The sequence below is a fragment of the Ictidomys tridecemlineatus genome, chromosome 2 (genome assembly GCF_052094955.1).
Source record: "Ictidomys tridecemlineatus isolate mIctTri1 chromosome 2, mIctTri1.hap1, whole genome shotgun sequence".
In the NCBI taxonomy this organism is placed as follows: Eukaryota; Metazoa; Chordata; class Mammalia; order Rodentia; family Sciuridae; genus Ictidomys; species Ictidomys tridecemlineatus.
Window position 1 is genome coordinate 149,352,050 of NC_135478.1, and position 22,182 is coordinate 149,374,231.

At 39.6% G+C, this 22,182-nt stretch overlaps 1 long non-coding RNA gene across 2 annotated transcripts in view; it reads left to right on the forward strand.

Moving 5' to 3' along the window:
• Window positions 1–2,565: 2,565 nt before the first annotated feature.
• LOC144375370 (uncharacterized) overlaps window positions 2,566–22,182 on the forward strand; it is a 50,269-nt gene continuing 30,652 nt past the window's right edge. Inside the window, exon 1 of one of the 2 annotated variants that reach the window (XR_013435102.1) lies at window positions 2,566–2,858. This is a non-coding gene — a long non-coding RNA (uncharacterized LOC144375370). The remainder of the gene's footprint in view (window positions 2,859–22,182) is intronic. The other variant, XR_013435101.1, reaches the window with a different exon arrangement.

A 22,182-nucleotide genomic window follows, 5' to 3' on the forward strand; every position in this document is an offset into this window, starting at 1 on the left:
CCTGCTGGCCCCCAAATTGTGACAAAAATATGCACCATGGTATGCTAAATGTGGAGGACATGGTATTTATAAGAATGACCTTTCACCTCTGAAATATTTCGAATTGGTGACCTTCTCTTCTTGACATGATCCTTGACAGAGTGACCAGTGTTCCAAAGTATTTTTTACTGTGGTTCCCTCTGGAAGTCATTAGTTTCCGGGTGTGGGTGAAGAATTCGGAAGGGTAGTTGCTTCAGAGCTCAGTCCTCAAGTTTCAATAGCAGTGTTCTTTGAACTGAGATCTTGACATTTCGAAAGGAGTTTTCTGCTGTGACAAAACAGCGAAAAATAGGAACCAAACCCTTGAACGATGTCTAACATTTTATTATTTTTACACTTGAAGTTGATAAAATACACAAATACTTGTTGCACGAACGAATAAAATATGAAGCATGAATGTGTAGCCATGGTCTTGGAAGGTCAGCTCCTTTCTTAAGGTAGAATGGAGGGTCTTCTTTTTCTAGCAAGAGAAGGGCACGTGGGCTGGGGATGTGGCTCAAGTGGTAGCGCGCTCGCCTGGCATGCGTGTGGCCCAGGTTTGATCCTCAGCACCACATACAAACAAAGATGTTGTGGCTGCCGAAAACTAAAAAATAAATATTAAAAAAAAAGAGAAGAGCACATGGTTGGACTCACTCCTGATAGAATAGATTGGTCATGTTGGAGATGTCAGAGGACAAGGGAAAGAGTTGGATACAGTGTGGAATAAAAATGCAGGGGACCTTGTTCAAAAAGCATGAAAAAAAGGTGCACTAAAAGTACTAACTATAAAACTTTTTCCTGTCTTCCTTAGTCACCCCCTCTCTCTCTCTCAACTTGTGATGGTACTTTTTAGTTGTCTGATGTCATCCTAATTAAAGAAAAATTAAAGTTTTAAATTATTAGCACAAATATTTCCACTCATCTCTATATGGTGCAATGACTTTTAAATGTAAATATAAGAGCCTGTGTGCAGAATCACTGACATGATACCGTTACGTTTTCACAGCCTGTGCAGGCATAGGTGTTAACACTGCACAAAACCAGCTACATTCTTTGTGGACATTTCAAGAAATGAAATATTCTACCACATTCTAGAAGAAGGTGGCTGGGGTATGTTTACCTTGTATTCACTCTGCATCTTGCTGGACTCCAAATCCATAACAATTGCTGTTCTCATGAAGCATCCTCAACTCTAAACATACAGGAATGGGGTGGCAAGGAACAGCTACTTTGCTGAGATCAGAAGCTCATTCTGGCCCGTGGAGTTGCTCTTAGTTTACGGTATATGCAAATCTCTCACAAAGGTGGGGTGTCTAGGATCCCACAGAAGAACACTCTTCCTGCTGGCTAGGGAGGTTAGATAGCAGAAGGAGCCCCAAATCATCTGTTGAGGGTGCATGAAGTAAATGATTGAATTCCTTTTTTTCCACTGAATATGGAAGCACGTTCTTTTAAAACTTCTGTATGGTGCATGTCTATTTTCAGAATGCACAAATCATATTAGCAGAGACATATAAATTTTGAATATAATTTATAAATATATATTGGTGTCTGTGCCAAAAAAAAAAATCACTGAAGGGAGAGCCTGAAAAACAATCTGGAGGACACCATCCTAGAAGACAGCATAAGGAAAGGGACAAGGAGGAGGGTCTAAGGACCCAGGAGAGGAAGAGCCCCATTTCACTTAGCAATGGCTTCCCGAGAGAAAGGACTGAGTAGAAAGTAGAGACAGAATATACTGCCCTGCCCAGAGCCAGTCAGCACCCCACCCATCCTAGGGGAGGATGATCAGGCCCAGATAGGCAGGGCTAGATTTCATGGGAGTCCCTTGATGTATAGGCAGGGTCATTTAAATGACTTCCATGGAGGAGAGCAATGGATAAAGCTGACAGTATCACTGGGTCCTGTCAGCATGAGCAAGAGACTAAAAAGAGTGGCGAAACAAGAGGAGTCATCAGTCATAGCAATTTATTGAGTTATATGCCATGGGGATATAAAACAGGTCTTGTTATTCCCATTTTACAGATGAGGAAACAGAGATCCTGAGAGTTAAGTAACTTGCTGAAGGTCATAGAGCTAATTACGGCCAAGTGTATCTATTGCTCTTTAGATATCTCCTTATGTGCCCAAGCTGCAGAAATGCCCCGAAAGGCAGAAACTAACACTGTTATCTCTGTTTCACAGATGAGGTATCCAAGGCTCAGCAGAAGGCTTTGGTGACCTGTGGTGGTTCTGGGCAGAGACTGAGCATATGGTGCATGATAAAGTCTGGGAGCCAATTGCCATGGCTGAGTTAATCAGTAGATCCTACCCAGGATGCCCCCAACTATCTGAGGGTTGGAGGGACCTAAGCCATCAAACGGGATCTCTAGCTTTAGAAATGGATGGACATAATCTTCAGCCACTGGATCAGACATTACAGGTTTAGTTTACTTTATCCTTCACAGCAAGCTCAAGGACATTTATTATGATGTCTTTGGTATGTATAATATCCCTAAAAGGTAACAAAGCAGTCTCATCTCATATTTATATCTGCACAGAGCGAAGGTGCTGGAACAAGGACTTCCTGCTTGTGATTGAGAGAGACGCTGTCCAACTCCAGATCCCCACACTGGCTCTGACACATGCTGCAAATAAGGCGGCTTCTGACGGACTGTCCATTTCTTATTTTACCTCATTTGGTTAAACCACACAAGCTCCGAGCTTGGAACTTCCGTTTTCTTATCTCGAACATCGCGTACTGTTCCAGCCCACAGCCAGCCACCCAGGAAGGAAGCATTTTGTTCCTTTTGGACAGACAGCCTGGCTGGCCATATGGCCACGCGATTGAAAGCTCTGTAAGTAACATTATCTCTATTGCGTTAAAAAGATCTATTAGAACTTGAGACTGTACAGAGCGTTTAATAGTCATTTCTGGTCTGTTTATCTCACAACAAATATGCAAAGAAAAATACAGAGGCTAGAGAAAGGGCGGATAAGGACACAGACACACAGGGGGGGGGTGGAGAGAGAGAGGGGGGAGGAAAGGACAAAGCAGGGGTCTTTTTCTTATCCATTTTGAATTTTCCTAAACTCAATTATAAATTAACAAATCAATATGTCAGGCCTCAATCTATTTGATACTTGTTGAGAATCTAAATTACGCTAATCCTTCATTGTAGTCCATGTGTTATTCAAATTGGTATTATATACTTGTCATTTTTAATATTGCTTGAAAAATGTTTTTATGCTTCTCTCCTTTTTTTAAAAACTTTACCTTGGTTGTTTTGACAGTTACAATAAAAATATGTAGACATAAAAAAGAAGTTGCAGTAAATGCATTCCTCTGGCAGGAAAGAAAAAAGGAAATTTGCACCACAAGTTCTCTGTCTTGTGTTTTTATTTTCCTGAGGCTTCTGAGTTCTTGGAATCAGTGCTTTAAACTAGCTATTTACTTTTGATTTACGCTGCAGAGAATTTTGAGAAGTTCTAAAGGAAATGGGTAAAAAAAAAATGTTTTGAGTGATGCAAAAATGTAAAGAAATGTGCCATGGAAAAATGCTGGAATCTATTCTTTAAAATCTATGCTGAATAGAGATTTTTACATTTATGGTCAAAACGGCATGGTACGAAAGACAGGAGGAATTATATCATGAGTTGGGTGGAAAAAATATATACACCTTCTCTTTCTATAGACGGAAATTAAAACATATACATCCAATTCTAGATGATTAGGAGTCCTGGTGGGAAGCTCATGGGTGACCTGAAATAGTATTGGTCATACTCAGCTTTGGCATGTGTGAGTATATGGGGTGTAGATAGGATGATGAGAAATTGCATGAAGTTGCAAATAACAGTTTTACTTTGGAAACTTGAATTTGTGCAATCAGAAAACTAACTGGTTAGCTCTTCCTCAACCTGTTCATCTCTGATCCTGTCCCCAGCCTAGAGATGGGTTTATTTTTTATATTGAAAGATAACACTTTGGGTTGGAATCCCTCTGTCTTCTCTCTTGCCATCTCCCTTGTGCTACTCCCTTTGTGCCTTCTTTGGGTGAAAGTGTCCCAGTGATAACAATAGCTGGGACTTTCTGAAAGTTTACCCTGAGCTTTTCTATTTACCTGGGTCTCAGGTTCTTAGATGTATTATAGCCTTTAATCTTCACCAAGACTCATGAACAGGGTCAATTAATATCCCCATTTTATAGTTGAGAAAAGAGAAATTAAATGACTTGTCCAAAGAAGCAGAATTTGTAAAAGGGCTAATGGGTTTCAACCCAGGCAGTTTGCTTCCAAAGCATGTGCTTATAATCAAGTATTAGACCCCCTCGTTCCCCTCACCTCCAAAATGGTAACAACTACAGTGGTTGGGGTAGAGATGGGAGGGTAATGACTTGAAGGAGGCACAAGGTGGGCAAGGGGGTGGGCTTCTCTGAAGGAGGCACAAGGTGGGCAAGGGGGTGGGCTTCTCTGTTGAAAATGATCCATTTCTTGATCTGAATGCTGGCTTATGTGAACCTTATAGAAAATGCATGGGACTGAATGTGTAGGTACTTTGGTATATGCATATTGCAGTTAAATTATATTGACAGAAAACAGAAAATAAACAAAAGTAAAGAATTACATATATCTACTTAACCAATGGTAAGTTGATTTTCTGTTGGATATTCAATAATAATCTGCTTACAGAAAACATCTCAAATTAATGGAACTTAGCTCACATGTAGGTGGCCCAGCTGAGTGGTCGAAAATGTACACTCTAGATCTGGACTCTCTGGGTTTGAGTCTTGGTGCTGCCATTGGGTGATTTGGGGAGAATATCTTGATCTCTGTCCATTCCTCTGCTGCCTCATCTATAAAATTGGGGATAGTGTATTTCCACATTGTAAGGTAGGATGAATTGAGCTAATTTGCATAAGAATTTAGGGGTGAAGTACCGGCAGTCTCCTCTTTTGGGGGGCCATGTGAGCCTTGGTAGGTAGGACAAGTTGGTGCAGGAAAGGGAGCATCAGGCATCACAGACAGGAGCCATGATCCATCTTTATGAGTTGGATGGAAAAAAATATATGAAAAATATATATATTTCATTCAAATAAAAGATGTATAGGTATTTAAAAGCTATTTTGTTAGCAGAATCAAGCCTATTTCTTCTCTTGGTATATATAGCTTTTTCTTTGAAAACAAATTGTATGGCCAGATGCAAGGTTAGCCAACTGACACTAATAAATCCACTGGCTTGCCCTAGTTCAGAGGTGCAGACATTCCTAAGAGTACATTTCCTTGTCTTCGGTATAAATCTTGTGTTCCATAAGCAAAATGCTGACATGAAAATGAGTGGGTCTTTATTATTCCCTAAAGGTTATGATAAAACTTGATTCCAGGGAGAAGTAAACAAGGAAAGGAAGAAGTTAAATCTCTTGGATGGTATGACAGGTTACTAGCTTCCCATTGGCTTGGCGTACTGTGAATCTGCAAAGCCTGAAATCTTTGTCCATTTCTTTTTCATCCTCCACCACACCAAGCCAGCTCTCCCCGGCATTTACAAGATGCCTACCGTGTGTGCCCCTTTCTTGTGCCCTTCTCTGCCTGATATCCTGCCTCTTCATCACAAAGGCCCATTCTAATTGTGCCAACAGTCAACTCTACTTGCCACGATTCTGTCAAAGCAGACAAATTAAACATGTCAGGTGACATGCGGAGGAAAAGGATCTCTGATTTATTATGGAACTTTTTACAAATAAGAGTTATTTCTCTTGGCCTGATACCTGCTCTCTGAGACTTGATCACATTTCAAGGCACTCCAGCCGTTTACTCAAGTATTCTGCGTCCTGAGATGTTTGCGTGCTTGTGTCTGTCTGTGTGTTTACACATCTGAATGCAGTTGAAAAACTGGAACAGGGATGTTGATTACAAAGTAAGAGTGAAGGGGAAAAGTTGTCTCCTGACAGCCCTCGTTTCCAGTAATTTTAAGCTTCACTATGGCTACCTCAGTTGGGGAAAGGACTTAGGGTCACATTGCAATTAAAAAATAATCTTTAGTGTGGACAATTTGAACACATTGTACTATTTATTTGGAATATATAATATATATATATATATATTTGTGTGTATATGTGTATACACACACTGAGAAAAGACACAACAATACCCTATTTGCAAGCATAAATAGAAGAAATAGAGCTTTTCATATGCTTCTCCAAATAAATAGTAATCTCTGTGTGTGTGTGTGTGTATGTATGTATATATATATATATATAAGGGTCAGATTTGGGGTGATCATTTCCCTCTAGCTTTTCAGATGTCATAACCAGATGAAGGATAATTTAAGAAGCACAGAGCTGGGTGATGGGTCTTGCAGAGCTGTCCTTCTGTTGGACCTGGAGGAAAGCTTATCCCAGGCAAGGTAATTTATGACCCCAGGCGAGCTCAGCTCCCTGCAGGCAGCACAGCCTAAGTTCTCCAGAGAACTCTTGGCTTATTGGAAAGAACTGTAAGACTGGAGACAGGATAAGTTATGGCTTTCCAGTGGCTTTCCCCTTTCTCTTTTTCCTTGTTGTGATATTTATTATTTGTGGGTAGGGATGAGAAGGGTTCACTTTGCCAACTTTTGAACCCTCTCAAATTCATGGCTCTGAGTTTTACACCGTCCCTGAACCTTCCTGTATCGGAGTTTCTATTTTCTTAGCATCCTGCAGCTTCTTGTTTTGAACTGACAAAGGCTCTAAAAGATTTACTTTAAAAGCTGGAAACAATTCCTTAAACATCAAATAGCTTAAAAAAAAAACACAACCAAGAAAAATATTTTGATGAGTCAAGTATAAATGAATTGAAAACATAGGTTCCAAATTTCCTCACTTCATGCTGCAAGTTCATGGCTGAGTTATGATTAAGTTTTATTGGATTCAAAGTTGATAAGAAATAATGGGACAAGAGAAAGACCCAGACACATTTGTTCTTTTTACTTCTATTGCTTTATTCCCTCTTTAATATAAAAATGCGTTTTGGTCGAGCTCTGGAAGTTGGAAAGAAGAGGAATGAGCAGGAGACATTTATAAAGATGGTTTTTGCCAAGAAAGAACTCTGTATTAGGAAATAGGGTACATTTGGCTACAGATTTAAATTCTTCACTTAATGGCTGTAACCTTAGGAGGTCGACATAACTTTGCAATCTGGGCTGCTTCGCTCTCTACCATGCCGGAGTCGGCTCATCTCCTTCACACCTGTAGCTCATTTGGCGCTTCCTTTGTGAGCTTCAAGCTCTGTCCTTAAGAACCCTGGGAGGTTATTTGGGTCTAGTGCTTTCTATGGCCAATTGCCTTAAATATGTCTTTTGGACCTGAGCCCTGTGGGTATACAGACAGCTCTGCAAAGGCAGCCTGGGATGAAGTAGAGGAAATCCTAGGCCATTCTCGGGCATGCTCCTGGTGCAAAGGCTATCCAAGGCTACTTCCACCTCAGGAGACCTGTCTGGGGGTGTAGCTGGCTTATGGGACTCAGAGTACGTGGCAGAGGTCAACAAATGCCTGCCAAATGAATGTGGTCAATCAGTGTCCACCAGATGGTCACTGGATATTCTGTAGTGTGTGGTTGGGAGAGAGTCATCAGGAGGTCACAAATCCGACAGAGCCATGGAAGGAATATCTCCTTTTGTTGTTGATGTTCTCCATCCAAAACATGGTGGGGAAGATGACTCTGGGTCTGTCCTATTTGCCCACTTGAAAATGCCACCAGTCTCTGGAAGTGAATGTAGAGAGAATGTGAGAAAGCCCAGAGTTTTTAGGGACCCCCTGTTTTCAAGGCAAACACCCACAGAAAGTACCGTTCACTATCGAAATGTTTTTGTAGCATCAGAACCTTAGAATCAGACACTCTACAGGATGGGGAAGAGGGAGAAGCTGGTTCATTTGCAGGTAGTTAGCAACCAGCTCTCGATCTGCTCTCTACTCTTTTGTGGAGAAGAAAACAGTTGTGCGATGACAGAATGTGTGGAGAAGAAACTGCCAAGAAAATCCCTTTGCCCAAGCCCTGGGTCCCGCTGCCAGCTGGGATTATCTAAAGTGGGTGTCCTTAGAGAGAGCAGGCATTCTCTTCAACCACAGACTGTCAAAACCTCCCTATTCAACTGTTTAAAAAGCTGCAGAGAATTAAACATAGAAGCCTTTCTGAAAGGGGGAGAGGGTCCTATGGGGACACATTGTTTGCTTTGGTTTCTATCTCCCTCCCTGGAATGTAGTAAAAACCTGGGGAAGTCAGCATGCAAAGAGTAGGCCTTGCAGAACTGCAACCCCTCATGCCAAAGTGAAGGGTGAGGAACTCTCTCTGGGTTCTGGTTTTATAATCATTTCTGTTTATAGTAGGAAAGAAATATCTCCCTTCTTGAATTCAGTGCATGTAGTCTTTTCTTCCCTCCTCCCCTTCTTACACAAACATTATAGAGCCTAGTCCTTCAATGGGTTATTATTGGCCAGCTAATGGTAAATACAGACAGACGCTGCTGATTGAATGGGATGCCTGTGTCGCTCCGGCGGTGAAAGTACCATTCATGCATAGGAGGTGGTGATTGCAAATGGCAGCCACCAGAGTCCAAATAGTTGGATGTGTGGGGAGCATAGTGACTTCCTTGCTCTTATGAAAGTTCAAGAGTAGGTGTGAGGGGTTACAGAGGGGACCAAAAATCAATCTATAGACCCCTGGTCTCTGGAGCACTGATTTTAGCCAGGGTCCTGGGAAAATGAGAAGTGGGGGATATGTCTTGAGTCTGAGGACTAGCGTTAGACCATTTCTCTCTTTCTCTCTCTCTCTCTCTCTCACACACACACACACACACACACACACACACACACACACACACCTATGTTCACCTAACTCAGATTATATTATGTGAACTCCCAGAACTATGATGAGTAAGAAAAATTCCAAGTGTTACCGTAGAACTTTGTGGAATGATATTTTATGAGTGATCCCAGTTGACCGTCTGACTTGGATTTGTATCCTTCTCTCCGAGAGCCCTGTGGGGAGAGGACACAGTGAAGAGGAGTAAATAAATACAGATATAATGATCAAGCTGGTTTAAGGATAAAGGGTTCCCATAACCACCCCCACCCTGTTTCTTGCAGATAAACCAGGATCACTTCCATTTACCTTCCTCCTGAGTATCTGCCTGGCCCTGCCTATGTTGTACTGCAGCATGGTGGGCACTGTGGTAGCCATGCTGTGGCGAGGGGGCCCTTCTCTCTCGTAGGGCCAGAGCTTTGATATGGAACTGATGATGCCAACTCAGACATTTGCAGTATCTGGGACAGTGAGTTGGATATACATTCATTAGTCCCCTACTAAGAAGCAAAATATCTCTTTCTTACTCTGTAGTGAAAGAGAACTTTTGAGAAGTGTATCTTCTGTTTTTACCTCACAAGGGTGATATGAAAATAAAAAAAGTTAATATTTTAATGGGCCAAACTATAATTTGAAGTGGCTGTCATACTCAGGTGATTGGCAGAGCAATATTATGTTTATTATTATGGTTCTTGCTGTCTCTCTCCCTGCAGGCTCATCACTCCCTCTCATATCACATGGGTAAGTAAGTATGGTCTCCTTGGGAAAAAGCAACAGTACAGAGTGTTAATGAGAACATTCAAGGGGCCACAGAGGACAGCCACTTCAAATTATAGTTTCCTTGGGCATTGAGCATACATCATTCCAAAATTAAGAAATTTGAGAAACTGACTACCTTAAAAGATATAGAATGGGAAGAGATGAACCAACAATGTTCTAATTAATGTTCCAAACAATGCAAAACTTAGCTAGCTCATAGATGTTTGATTTTCTGGCCACATGTGGCTAGGAAACATGAAATGAGGCTAGTCTGAATTAAGAGTATTTTATATGTAAAATACACCCTGGATTTTGAAGACTTATAATGAAAAAAGTATGTAATCTATCTCATTGATACTTCTTTCATAGTGATGATGTTGAGATATTTTGCATATATTTATTTAAATATTTTATTCCGTTTGATTATAAGTGCTTTTTGTAATGTGGCTACCAGAAAATTTTAAATTACCCATGCAACGACTGCATTTGCAATGGGCACTGTTTCTACCAGAGAATACTCACCTAGTCTTTGTTAATAGATGGTGTGGGTGTCACCAGAATTCAGTATTTTCTTCCTAATCTACAACTTCAGGGATGTGATTGCCCTGAGTTGACTCTCCTGTTGTATAACTTTCCAGGGAAAATGATGAAATACTTTAAAATTGATAAAAGTAATAAGAGTCTTGTCTAATGCATTCTTGGAGGTAGCTCTACCTTTTATCGGGTTTTGAGCTATTTTATAGTTCTGTGAGTTTTAGAAAACTGATGATGAAAACAACTCATTTATAGAAATGAAAATTTGTATCTTTTGGAATATAATACATCATTGCTTTGTAGATAGACCCTTTTTGCATCTCTTCATAAATTTCATTTTGGCCTTCCTTATTGCTTTATTGAATCAATGTCAGCATCTTACTTGTCCCTCATTATCTAATGAATTAAAGTCTTTGACATGAGTTAATTTTTTTTTTGTATGAGGGTCACAGTTTCACCTTAAGAAAAAAAAAAAGACACAATAATAGTGAATTTAGGAGTTCATGATGGTCCAGATTAACTGTCCTGTCCTTTTCTTTCCAACCCGGGCCACTCCCCAGGATCCAGTGGTTGAGCTACTTCCTGGTACTGACATGGAATATAGAGTGCATTTTTCTATACAAAATATTTTATCTGAGAGCTGATTGCTACTTAAATACTATTCATATAGAAAGTAAGCTAAATTGTGGGTTACTCTGAATTTTGTGAGCTAGCTAAAGAGTCTTCCTAGCCAGTGGAACTCTTGATTCTAAGAGAAAATGTGCTGAGTTCCAAACAATAAAAGAGAAACTTAAGTTACAACTCATTCCTAAGTTGTGCACCATGGATACTGATGAAACACCCAGTTGTATAAAATCTCTCCAAAATAATGTCAGACATGTTCAAAAGAAAATAAATGGTTACTGTTTTTTTTTTGTTTTTTTTGTTTGTTTGTCTTATAAGTATTAAAAAGCCAGTCAGTTCATAATTTACCTTGTAGTCTTTTTCCAAAAGAGAACTGGCTTCCTTAAAAGTAAGGTGAGACAAGATGCTCCAGGCACATTGGGATTTATTTTCCATTTCCATTTATTTCTCTGAACGGAAGTGATTTCAACAAACATAAGCAAGTTAAATACATAGCGTTGATAATGTCACATACTCTTCCTTTATAAAAAATTTTGAAAATACCACACATAGGCTGCATATGTTTTGTTTCTTTTCTTGGTTTAAAAAAAAAAAACCCAAAAACGTTGTTGGCTTTTTAAAGCAGAAAGATCATTAACTTTTGTGAGTTTTGGCCTCCAGCATTCAAGTTTTTACACAACATGAGAAAATTTACAAGTCTCCCACAAGCACGGATGTATGATTTTTATACATCTGTAATTCTGAAAATGAAACCTTTATTCTACAACAGAAGAGTCCATACGGATGAAACATTTTCCTTACATAATCTACCCATATATAATAATTTTCATTCTTGTTTCTTTGGGAAATAACATGTAGAAGCTTTGTGACAAATATACCTCTTGACTCGCGTACTTTTAATTTATTTGGGAATATCATCAAGAAAACCAAAATACATATTAATATAAAATATCAAACACATTTACAGATCAAACTTCAAATATTAATTTCAAACAGCTAGAAATTGTTAAAAGTTTTACTTGGGTATTGTTGCTTTTGCTTTTGTATATTAAATGCTTTAGAAACTGCTAAATAAGAAGAGCATGAATTTATACCACTTATTTCAGAATAAGATACTATTCTCTTCTAAGAAGTTAATTTAATTAAATAAAAACCTTTGGCTAAATTTGAAAGATCTCTGAGATTTTAATGTATCGTATAAAAAGGTTTTGGTGTATCATAATTCTCCATAAAATGGGAAGAAACATTGACATATTAAATCTTCCACCATTATTCAAAAATAATAGAACACTGTTTTAAAAATAAAAGCAAGGTTTCATTTGCATGGAAAATTTATTTCCTATGGAAGAGCTTTAGTTCTGACCTATTTTCCACAAAAGAGAATTACTGCAACCTTAGCTCTTTCTTTATCTACAGGATTTTTCCTACCAAGCTGGTTTTACTTTTTTTCTTTTTTTTAAGAAAGTGTTATTGTGGTGATGATTGATAATTAAATTAACAGATAGAGGCAAAGATATAGATTCTTCCGAGAACAAAGAATTGTGGAAGTTTTTCCATAAATAGTTTCACTTTCTATTAATCCAAAGATATCTAAAAGATTAATAAGAGGGTGATGTGTTTGTCCTCTGCTATACTCTGAGCCAAAAGTGTTTGGAAACAGTTACTATTTATCACATAGGACTCTTACTATTTATGAATACTGTTGACCATATGAATAACACCACTATTTATGACATACAGACAGCTTCATAATGTCAGAAGAACATTGTTGATATGTTCATTATTCATGTAAACCAGATAGCAAATAAAGGGGTAAATTCGAGAGGTACAGAATACCTCAGGGATTTGTAATGTGGGTTGCAGATTATCCATGCAATGCTTGAAATTGGAGGACATGCTTCATATTTGTTTTTGTTTGTTTGTTTGTTTTGTTTTTTTAGAAAGGGATCTTTATCAGAGTTGCAAAAGTATTTTAGGCTGGCCCTCAAAAAATGTTTAAATCTTCTTAGCATTGATAGTTTGTTGCTTGTCTTTACAACACCTGGATGAAGATTTTAAAAGATGTCTTATTGGTTTGCTCATATGACAGCCTACTCAATGCAATCCAAAGTCTATACCTTTCATATAGACTTTGGGTGATGTACGTAAACATAAGGCAGCAGAGCCTTTTAATCAACATGCTGTTGCAGCCTCCCTTTCCTTTCAACATCATACCATCTTGTCTCCTGCTCCGACTTCTCTCTCCTCCCTTTGAATTAGCAGCAAAACCTGAGGGCACTTTTCAACTTAATAGAGGAATAGATAATTCTCATTCCATGGGTAAAACTGCAGCACTGGATCCATTTAAAAATGTGATCGATATCTGTTCATACAGTGCATCTGTGTTAGGAATCATAAAAGGAAAATTGTTAATAAGGGGATTTAATTCTCTCCCCTTTTTTTCCCCCCACCCCCTTGCCCCTCATAACCTCTTATAATTTTGTGTATCACTGAAGGTCTCCTACCATTTCCATATGTTTTCCCTTCTCTCTTCCTTTCTCTCCCCCCATTCGTCTTAGTTTACTGTTAGTCTTTTCCTCATGCTCTTCCTTCTTGTTCTATTCTTAAAGGGGAGAGAATTGAACAACAGCAGAGGAGGTAGAGAGGGAAGATGGGAGGGGAGGGGAGGGGAGGGGGGATAGTAGGGGATAGGAAAGGTAGCAGAATACAACAGTCACTAATATGCCATTATGTAAAAATGTGAGTATGTAACAGAAGTGAGTCTGTATTATGTATTTGGGGAGTTCAAAACCCAATTGAGTCGAATGTATGAAAGATGATATGTCTTGAGCTCTGTAATGTTTTGAACAATCAATAAAAAAAAAAAGAATTCAAAGAAAAAAAAAATAAGGGGATTTATTATTTTACAAACCCCAAACTCCACTTTTTCTAACAATAAACAATGTGAACAAGAAAGTGATGAATCATTTAAAATTGACCATGATGGAGAAGATACCATCAAAGCCAGTATTCACTAGTACCCTTCTAAGACTTGATCACATTAGATTTCTTTTCTCATCCTTCATAGAGTTTCCTGTATCCTAAAATAAAAGTGTAGTCTAATTTGCACGTGAGCTGAAATTGAAGGAAATTTGCAAAGCAACCTCCAAATGATGAGCATCTTGCCAGGAAAATGTATCTGATCTCTAAGGAAAGGGTGTTGGAAAAAGATAGAGAAAATCCTCCTGCCATTTCCTAACACAATTTTGAGTTCTTTTGACAGCAATGTTTCCCTGATTATGAAGCCTGCAGAAATACACTCAAGAAACGAGGAAGTTTTGCAGACATAATTGGAAAGAGAAAACTACAGATGAGGAAGTTGTTCAAACTGGCTCCATTCTCAGCTAGCTGTTTTCAGAATTTTTCTCTGCATCCCACCCTAACAAAAATCCTGTGCAAAAAACAAACCTTTTCCAGATGTTTTAATGAAATTGTGCCCCCCTTTTCAGGTAATAATAACTTTTTCTCTCAGTGTGGGGGAATAGAACCCAGGGCTTTGGTAATAGATGAGTGGTCTACCCATTCAGCCACATTCCCAACTTTTTAAAAAAATTTTTGCTTTTGAGACATGATCTTGCTAAATTGCCCAGATTGGCCTCAGAGTTATGATCCTCCTGCTTCCCCCTCCTGAGTAGCTAGAATTACAGGTTATAGGCATGGGCCACCGGGCTTGGCAATAACTAACTTTCATTTAGGGCTTTATGTTTCGAAGAGCATGTAGCTCATTTAATGGTCACAATAATCCTTAAAAGTTGTTATTGTCGTTATTACTGCTATCATGCTGTTTTTATACAGAACAAAACTGAAGCTCCGGTTGTGTTTAATCATTTGAGTCAAAAGCAGTGGAGCAGGAATTTTTAAATCCAAATGATCAAACTGCAGATTCCCTCCTCTTCTCTTCCTTTTGGATGACAGTGGGATAGAATAAGATAATCATCTTTTAATAAATTCTGTTTGCTTTTTCGAATAAGAGCTTGGAGAAATGCAATATGCCATTTTATGAATCCCTAAAAAGGCTTTGTTTGAAGAATCTGAAGTACTTTTTTGTTTACGGACTTATATAGTATTTGTATCATTTTGAAATATTTAGGAAAGGAGGAAATATAATTCTTTGCCATGAAAATAAACTAACACCAGCAGGCTGGGAGTCAGTGCCAGCCAAAGCATCCTGATTGTTCCATGTACCATTGCTGGCATTTTGAAAGTTGGCGATGGGAAGAAGTGGGACTGGCCTCGTGTGGATTGTGGCTGGCACTCGTACCAACCATCCCTCCATGGTGCTCTTCCTCCTCCTCCCACTTTCCCCCATCCCACTCAGAGCTTTCTATTTCACAAATGAGAAAAGTGAAGCAAAGAGAGATTGTCCAACATCCACTGAAAAATCAAAGGAGGATGCATGGATCTTCCCATGATGCCATGCAGTTGCTTCAGATGGGTTTTTCTACAGAACTACCTCTTAGTTAAATCCCAAATGGAAAAATCAGAAAAAAAAGAGAAACTTTGCAGCCATTTTTTTTTCCTTAAAGAACCAGGCTCCCTTTCCCATACAGAACTGCTTCTCAGTAATACAGGTTCGTCTCTCTGCAACAGATGGGTCCATATGTGGAAAGAGACCTCGCCACTGGTCCAGCAGCATGTGGTCCTTTTCAAAGGCACATGCAGTTCTGACCACATGACTTAATGCAGTCTCCTCTTTCATGGGCCACCTCCTCATCAGCTGTGATGTTCAGGCATCCATGTTTAAGTCACAGACCTCTGGCAAGGCCAGCATGTGTGCCATGGAGCTTTTCGGAGATTTGCCAAAGTAACAGGCCAGCATTGGGAGAGGGTAGTGATGATGGGATCTCAATTTCATACCATCTGTCCCAGATTTCTTTCACTAGCAGGCTGGCCACTGGCTTTGTAGGATAGCCCTAATGCCAAGGCCCTGGAATACTTTGCATGAAGCTCAACAGAACAGGCATCTCTGGGGACTCCGTGGCTGATTCTTGCAACCGGGAAGTGAATGGACCTGGCTGGCTTCCAGCAAGAGATGTACTTGAATTGTCCTCATGAAAGCATGTTAAGCCTTCGGGGCTGGCTTGTGTCTGAGAGCTGGCCAGGCGACATCAGCTTGCTCCATGGGTGAGAGAGGACGTAGGCAACAGAGAAGGGAGGAAACGTGTTGACATTCTCCTCAGTGACAACGTTCTTTATTCTCAGGAGACCATGGGCCTTATGGTGTATTTCCACACTGCCACTACCCTCCCTTTTCTTTCTCTATCAGGATCTCACCATTCCAATAAGAACCTAAACCATAAAGTAAAAACAGGAAGAAGGAAAAGACTATTTTGGGGGGTGGGAGCAGGCAGGGAGTGAGAAATTTTTCAAATGGTGGTTGGGTTTTTTTTGTTTGTTTGTTTCTGCTTTTTTTTTTTTTATTCAGGCTCTTGAATGAATATTTTCTTTGCTCTCAGGAAATCTGGATTAATTGATATCATCAAGGTCTGGAAACCCTAAAATGTTGATTCAATTCTCAACTCCTACACAAAGAAGCTAAACAACCTGCAAGAGAATATGTAGCAAAATCAACAACAATTTTCCTATCTGCAAAAGAGTTGGGGTGCCGTTGGGACCCTGGGTGGCATTTTAAAAAATTGTGTTCCAAATGCTAATTACTCACCAGTTGGTGTTCCAGACCCGGTCTCTTGACATAAGTAAGTTAATTGCTAACAGGATGATGATGCTGGTTTCACTTTTAAATGTGGGTTTCAAAAGCGTAAGTTTTCAAAACAGAAAACAGAGAAACAGAACCCTGGGTATGGAAAAATCTCCAAGAAGAAATCCAATGTGCATTCCACTCATTTCACAAGGAGGAAACTGAGGCCTAGAGATTCCAGTCAGGGTTAGAGCAGAGCCAGGACAAGATGCTGGGGTTTGATCTTTGGTTGCTATCTCCTTCCATCAGCCTCACTGCTTTTTCTATGCCTGCTTTTCCATGGTGCTTTCTGGGGAGAGGATTTTCCATAGGCTGGATGTTTCATGGCTCTAGCAGGGGGATTTGGGGTCGCGTGTTAGGACAGTTTTTGATAGAGCCACTTTGCCAACTGGAACAACACTCATTCCCTGACAATGGAATTGCTGGCATCTCCTATCAGCTACTGAAGTCCTTAGAAGTCCTGGGAGTAAACAAAGCCTGACAACTGTGTTCCCTGTGCTGTGACCTGCTCACCTCCCTGCCACTTCCAACTTCACTTCTCCCCGAGTAGCTTCCATGTTATTTAATTGAGCAGGACTTCCAGAAATCAGGCAGTATGTGCTGAAGGTGTCAGAAAGAGTATTTGCACAGTGAGTGCATGTGGGTCTGAGCTCTTTAAACTCCAGGTTGAAGCTGGTGCAGAAGAGTCTCTCTCTCTCTCTCTCTCTCTCTCTCTGTTACTCCAGTTGCTTTTCCTCTTGAAACTTCCTTCCAGTGATTTCTTTACTTACTCCTAACCACTTCATGTCATAAAATCACTAAGCTTCTCATTCTGATAAATGTTATTTCTTAAAACTCTCAGGTGCCTACTTACTCTGGAATGTTCTTTTTAACAGGCATTTTAATAAAAGCATGAGGAACCTTTTAAAACAAACACATCAAACTCAACTTAAAGTTTACTGTGAATTACAATAGCAATCCTACCTCAAATTCGTTTGGTAATGTCTATTTGTACACTCATGTCCACAGCAGCATTTTTCATAGTTATTAACTGTCTGAAGCTAGAAAGTGGAAGCAACCCAAATAAATACTGATGTCATCAACCTGACGCCTGGGTGAACTAAATGTGGTATATCTATACAACAGACTATTACTTGGCAATGAAAATGAAGTAAGATAGATGCTAAAACATGGATGAATCTCCAAAAGTTATGCTTGGTGGAAAAAGTCAGAAAGACTACATTGTATGATTCTTTTTCTGTACAATGTTCAGAAAAGGCAGATTTAGAGAGACAGAAAGTAGATTAGTGACTGTCTAGGACTAGAGATGGGAATGAGGAGGAATTGCTGAAGAACTTAAGGTTCCGTTGGGGGATGACAGAATTGTTCTCCACTTAGATTGCAGTGATGGTTACACAACTCTGTAAATTTACTAAAAACCGTTAAGTTGTGTACTTCAAAAGAGTGAATTCTATGGTGTGTGAATTATACTTCCATGAAGCTTCACAAATGAACAGCCATCAGATAGAAGCTCCAGCTCCTGCTGCGGGGAGGAGGACCTTTGGAGTGGAGTGCTGTCAGGTGTGCTTGGATCATTGCCCTGATTCAATCTTCCAGTTACTCCCTTACCCTGGCTACTCCTCTTGGAGAGCAAGCAATCTTTGAGTCAGAGCAGGGGGCCCTTGACATGATGCAACAATTTATAAAGTAAACTTGTTGCCCTTACAGGGTGAAGTCTGACAAAGCCATGGTTCAGGGACACATGTATTCAAAGTGAAAAGCTTGTAGAGACTGGCAGCAATTTAGATTTGCAATTAAGGCATTTAATGTGTCGAGGGCTGAGAAGGAATTAAAGTAAATGTTGATTTAGTTGTAAAGTCTTCAAAGATAGAGTCTTGCAAAAGGAGCTTACATAATGGCAAAGTTGCATTTATTTATGCATTGTTATTATCTGTAAAATAATCTCTCTTTCTTTTCCCTGGAACTTTTCTAACCAGCATTGGAACCCTTAGCAGGGGAGACTGGAAACAGGTCTGAATAATGCATTTCAGATAATTTCAAAAAATCACCCTTTAATGAGTACCATATTCCCTCCAATTTTCCCTTATATATGATTCACCATTTTGCAAATACTGATGTAGAAAGAATGCATTGAATGTGGCAAAAGTTGAAGATAGCCCCTGTGGATAAGACCTAATGGACACCATCCTGAAATAATACATATGGCTCAACCCCCAGACATGTGTCTTCAATTTAAAATAATTCAGCAATCATGTTCAACCAGAACCTGATTACACAAAATGGGACTTTTTAACTCCCAGACTTGGATCAAATTTTGAGGTCAAGAAAAGAAAAGTGGGGTGGGGGGAGATAATATGTGCCATGTTTATATATTCCAGATACTGTGATTAAATGATTCACACACACATTTAACTGTTTCTGTGAGCTTATCAAGGTACCTAGTACCATTTTCCACCTATAAATATTAACCTTGCCTTTGAGAACTTGCATGAAAGTCCTGGCTGGGATGCAAAACAGAAAATAAGCTGGGCCTTTGTCAGAGTGCCATGGTTTCCAAAGTGCTGAATTAAGGTCTCATTTTCCACTTGCTTAGAGGCTTAAGAGTGAAGAAGACTGACCAGAGTCAGCTCTCTCCAGGGTGGCACATGTTGACCTGGCACAGGGGACCAGCATGCAGTGTCCGCTGGATCTTGAAGATGATGTGTTTCCCTTTGATGTTTTATTTTGCTGCCGGCTGCCTCCTCTTCTTTCTTATGTCTATATAGGCCTCCTCTCATAATAGACTTTGTACTATAACTTCTGAGATGCTAAGAGATCCTCCTCTTTGATAGGCTGCCCAATACTTGAATTGCTATCATCAGTACCTACTTATTTTCTTGAAATCTCTTTGATCAGAAGAAATCGTGGGTAGAAAGTATTTGTAGAGTCCCAAGCAATGGTCTGTAAGGATAAGATTGCCAGAACAAAATGTAAAACACCCCATTCAATCTGAATTTCAGATAAACTACAAATTCTTCCACATCACAGGAAGAAGGGTGATGAGCTAGTTTCTTTACCTGAAAAATATTAAAGCCCCAACACTTGAAGTCCCAAATATTAGGCAGCATAAACATACTAAGGGGAAAATAAAGCTTTTTGTTTCTATGAGTTGTTTTGAAATAAATGGACCTATTTAGAATGGGTGATTTTTCTTTTTATATTTCTTCTTTTGTTGACAGGTCTTGCAGGTGTTTCATGGGTTAAACAGTAAAAATGGAACCCTTTCTGGGTCCTGGATAAGGGAAGAGTCTCTGTCACCTTGGACTTCCAGGTCTAGGGCGATGTGGCCCAAGAGCTCCCCTGGAGGGTACAGGGGCTAGATATAGAGTTGAGTTGTCCAGAAACTGATTTGTCCCCACAAATCTGTTACTAAAAACAAAATGCAAAATTTGCAAGTGATTTACTCCCCTCCCTCTATAAACTAGAGTGGATTCAAATTTATCTTTTTAAATAACTTCATGTTTAATCCCTTGGATGCCAGGTAGGAGAAGAGGGTAGCTTGGAAGTCAGCATTCAGGAAGAGGGAGATTGACCCACAATCATCTGTCATTCATGCTATCATCTGCCACCTGTGTGGGGGCAAAATGTTAGATTGAGATTCCAGGAGGGGAGACCCAAAGATGAACTCTCTCAGCCTCTTTTAGTATCCCAAAGCCCCACATTTTAGAAGGGAAGCCATTTTTTTTCTTCTTTCTCTTTCCTACCTGGTGCAGGGAAACTTGCTTTTAATATATACTCTGGGTCACACAGACTCGTTATTCAAAGAATGGAAAGATCATTTTATGAGGAGATTCAAGGTGAAGATTCTGAAGAACAATGACAAGGTTGGGGTAAATGGAGCAAGAACAGGAATGTACACAGCCCTGTGGAGGGAGGAGGGGGCACTGCCAGTGGGTGGAAACCAGCAATGGCAATTGTACCACACCCAGGAAATTTGGTGACTATTCAAAATACGTGGACCTCTGTGTCCCCCAGGGGACGGGAACTGTTTCTTCACATCAATGATGGAAGGGCTAGATCTGTTTTGTAATTTTTTTTGGTTGTTGTTGTTTTGTTTTTATTTTTCCTCTGAGGGATTGAACCTAGGAGTGCTTTAACACTGGGCCATATCCCCAGCCCTTTTTATTTTTTATTTTGAGACAAGGTCTCTCTGAGTTACTTAGGGCATTGCTAAGTTGCTGAGGCTGGCTTTGAACTTGTGATTCTCTTGCCTTAGCCTCCTGAGCCTCTGGGATTCTGGGCATGCACTCCCGGTATCTGGTTATCTGAGGTCTTTCCCCACCCCAGGTAGCCATATTTCAGAGGAAAATGGAAAAGACCTTTGTTTTGTCTTATTTAAAGGTAAATGTGTTGCCACCTGAAGATGCAGAGCCAATGAAGACGTCCTGGGGTCTTAGTTCCAGGATTCATTCATTCTTCCTTGCATAAGCGTTAGTGGTTTACAGTCTCTTCATTTTAAGTCCCTTGAAGGCAAAAATAAGATCCTTCCTATTATTTATCATCTGTCTAGCTCCCATCTTTCTCTACCTCATGTCTTCTAATAGCATGTTGTTGTTTGGTCCATCATAGGAAGTTGGTAGATGTTCAACTGAATAAACATTTCTGTTGCTGGAAAAAAATAATTTCAACTAACTTCTTTTGACTTGTCATCACTATATTTTAAGAAAATATCTGCAAATTAGGACTTCAAAACAGATCAAAAATAAAATTCCTAATGAGCTTTTTGGTAGGAAGCAACACACACACACACACACACACATACATATACACACATCACGTGCGCGCGAGCACACACACACACACATAATTTTTAAATTGTGCATTTAAGAACCATAGAGTAACCATGATAATCCATGGGAAGCTATGATATGCTTCTGTGGCTAGGGAGAGCACGAGGAAATGATACTCACAGGTCATCTTCAAACCATGGCAGCTCAAAGGTACTCTTGCTCCCAAAGTTCCAAAAGTGAAAAAGATAATTGATTTGCTTCTTTACCTCCTCTTATTTTCCCTCTTTTGGTGGAACAGAGATGACATGGGCCATGCAGGATTTCATCAACCCTAAGAGGCCATTGGTTTTAAGACACAGCATTGTTTTTAGGTACCAAGCAGGGTTAAAAAAAAAAAAAAAGCATTACCATGGAAACATCCCAAATTCAGAGACATTGGAGACATGAAGATGTAAAAAAATGAGTGTTTAAAATCCAAGACATGTAGATAATATTCTCTCCAGCTTGGCCTAAGGCTTTACATACTCTAAGTGGCCCATAAATATTTGTTGAATGAGTGAATAAAGAAGGCATTTTTTGAATGCCTAAAGGTGGTTTCTGAGAATAGTGAGCCAGGGCTCTTCTTGATTTTGCAATTAATCACTGAGAAAAAACAGCATCAGCTAATCTCCGATTGCTAAAAACAAAACACAAACAACAAACAAAATGAGATAGCAGAACTATACCCTGCCAGCCCATCCTAGAGGAGTTAGGAATAGTGAGATTTCACACCATAGTTCCAGCCCAATAGGCACTTACCTCTGAACAATCAAAGAAGGGATTGTTTTATGCAAGAAACACACTAAAGCGTGAAGAATGTGCAAATGTGCATGTGTAGGTTAAGGAAGGCAGGTAGATAGAAATATGAGAGTAAACAATTCTTTTTAGA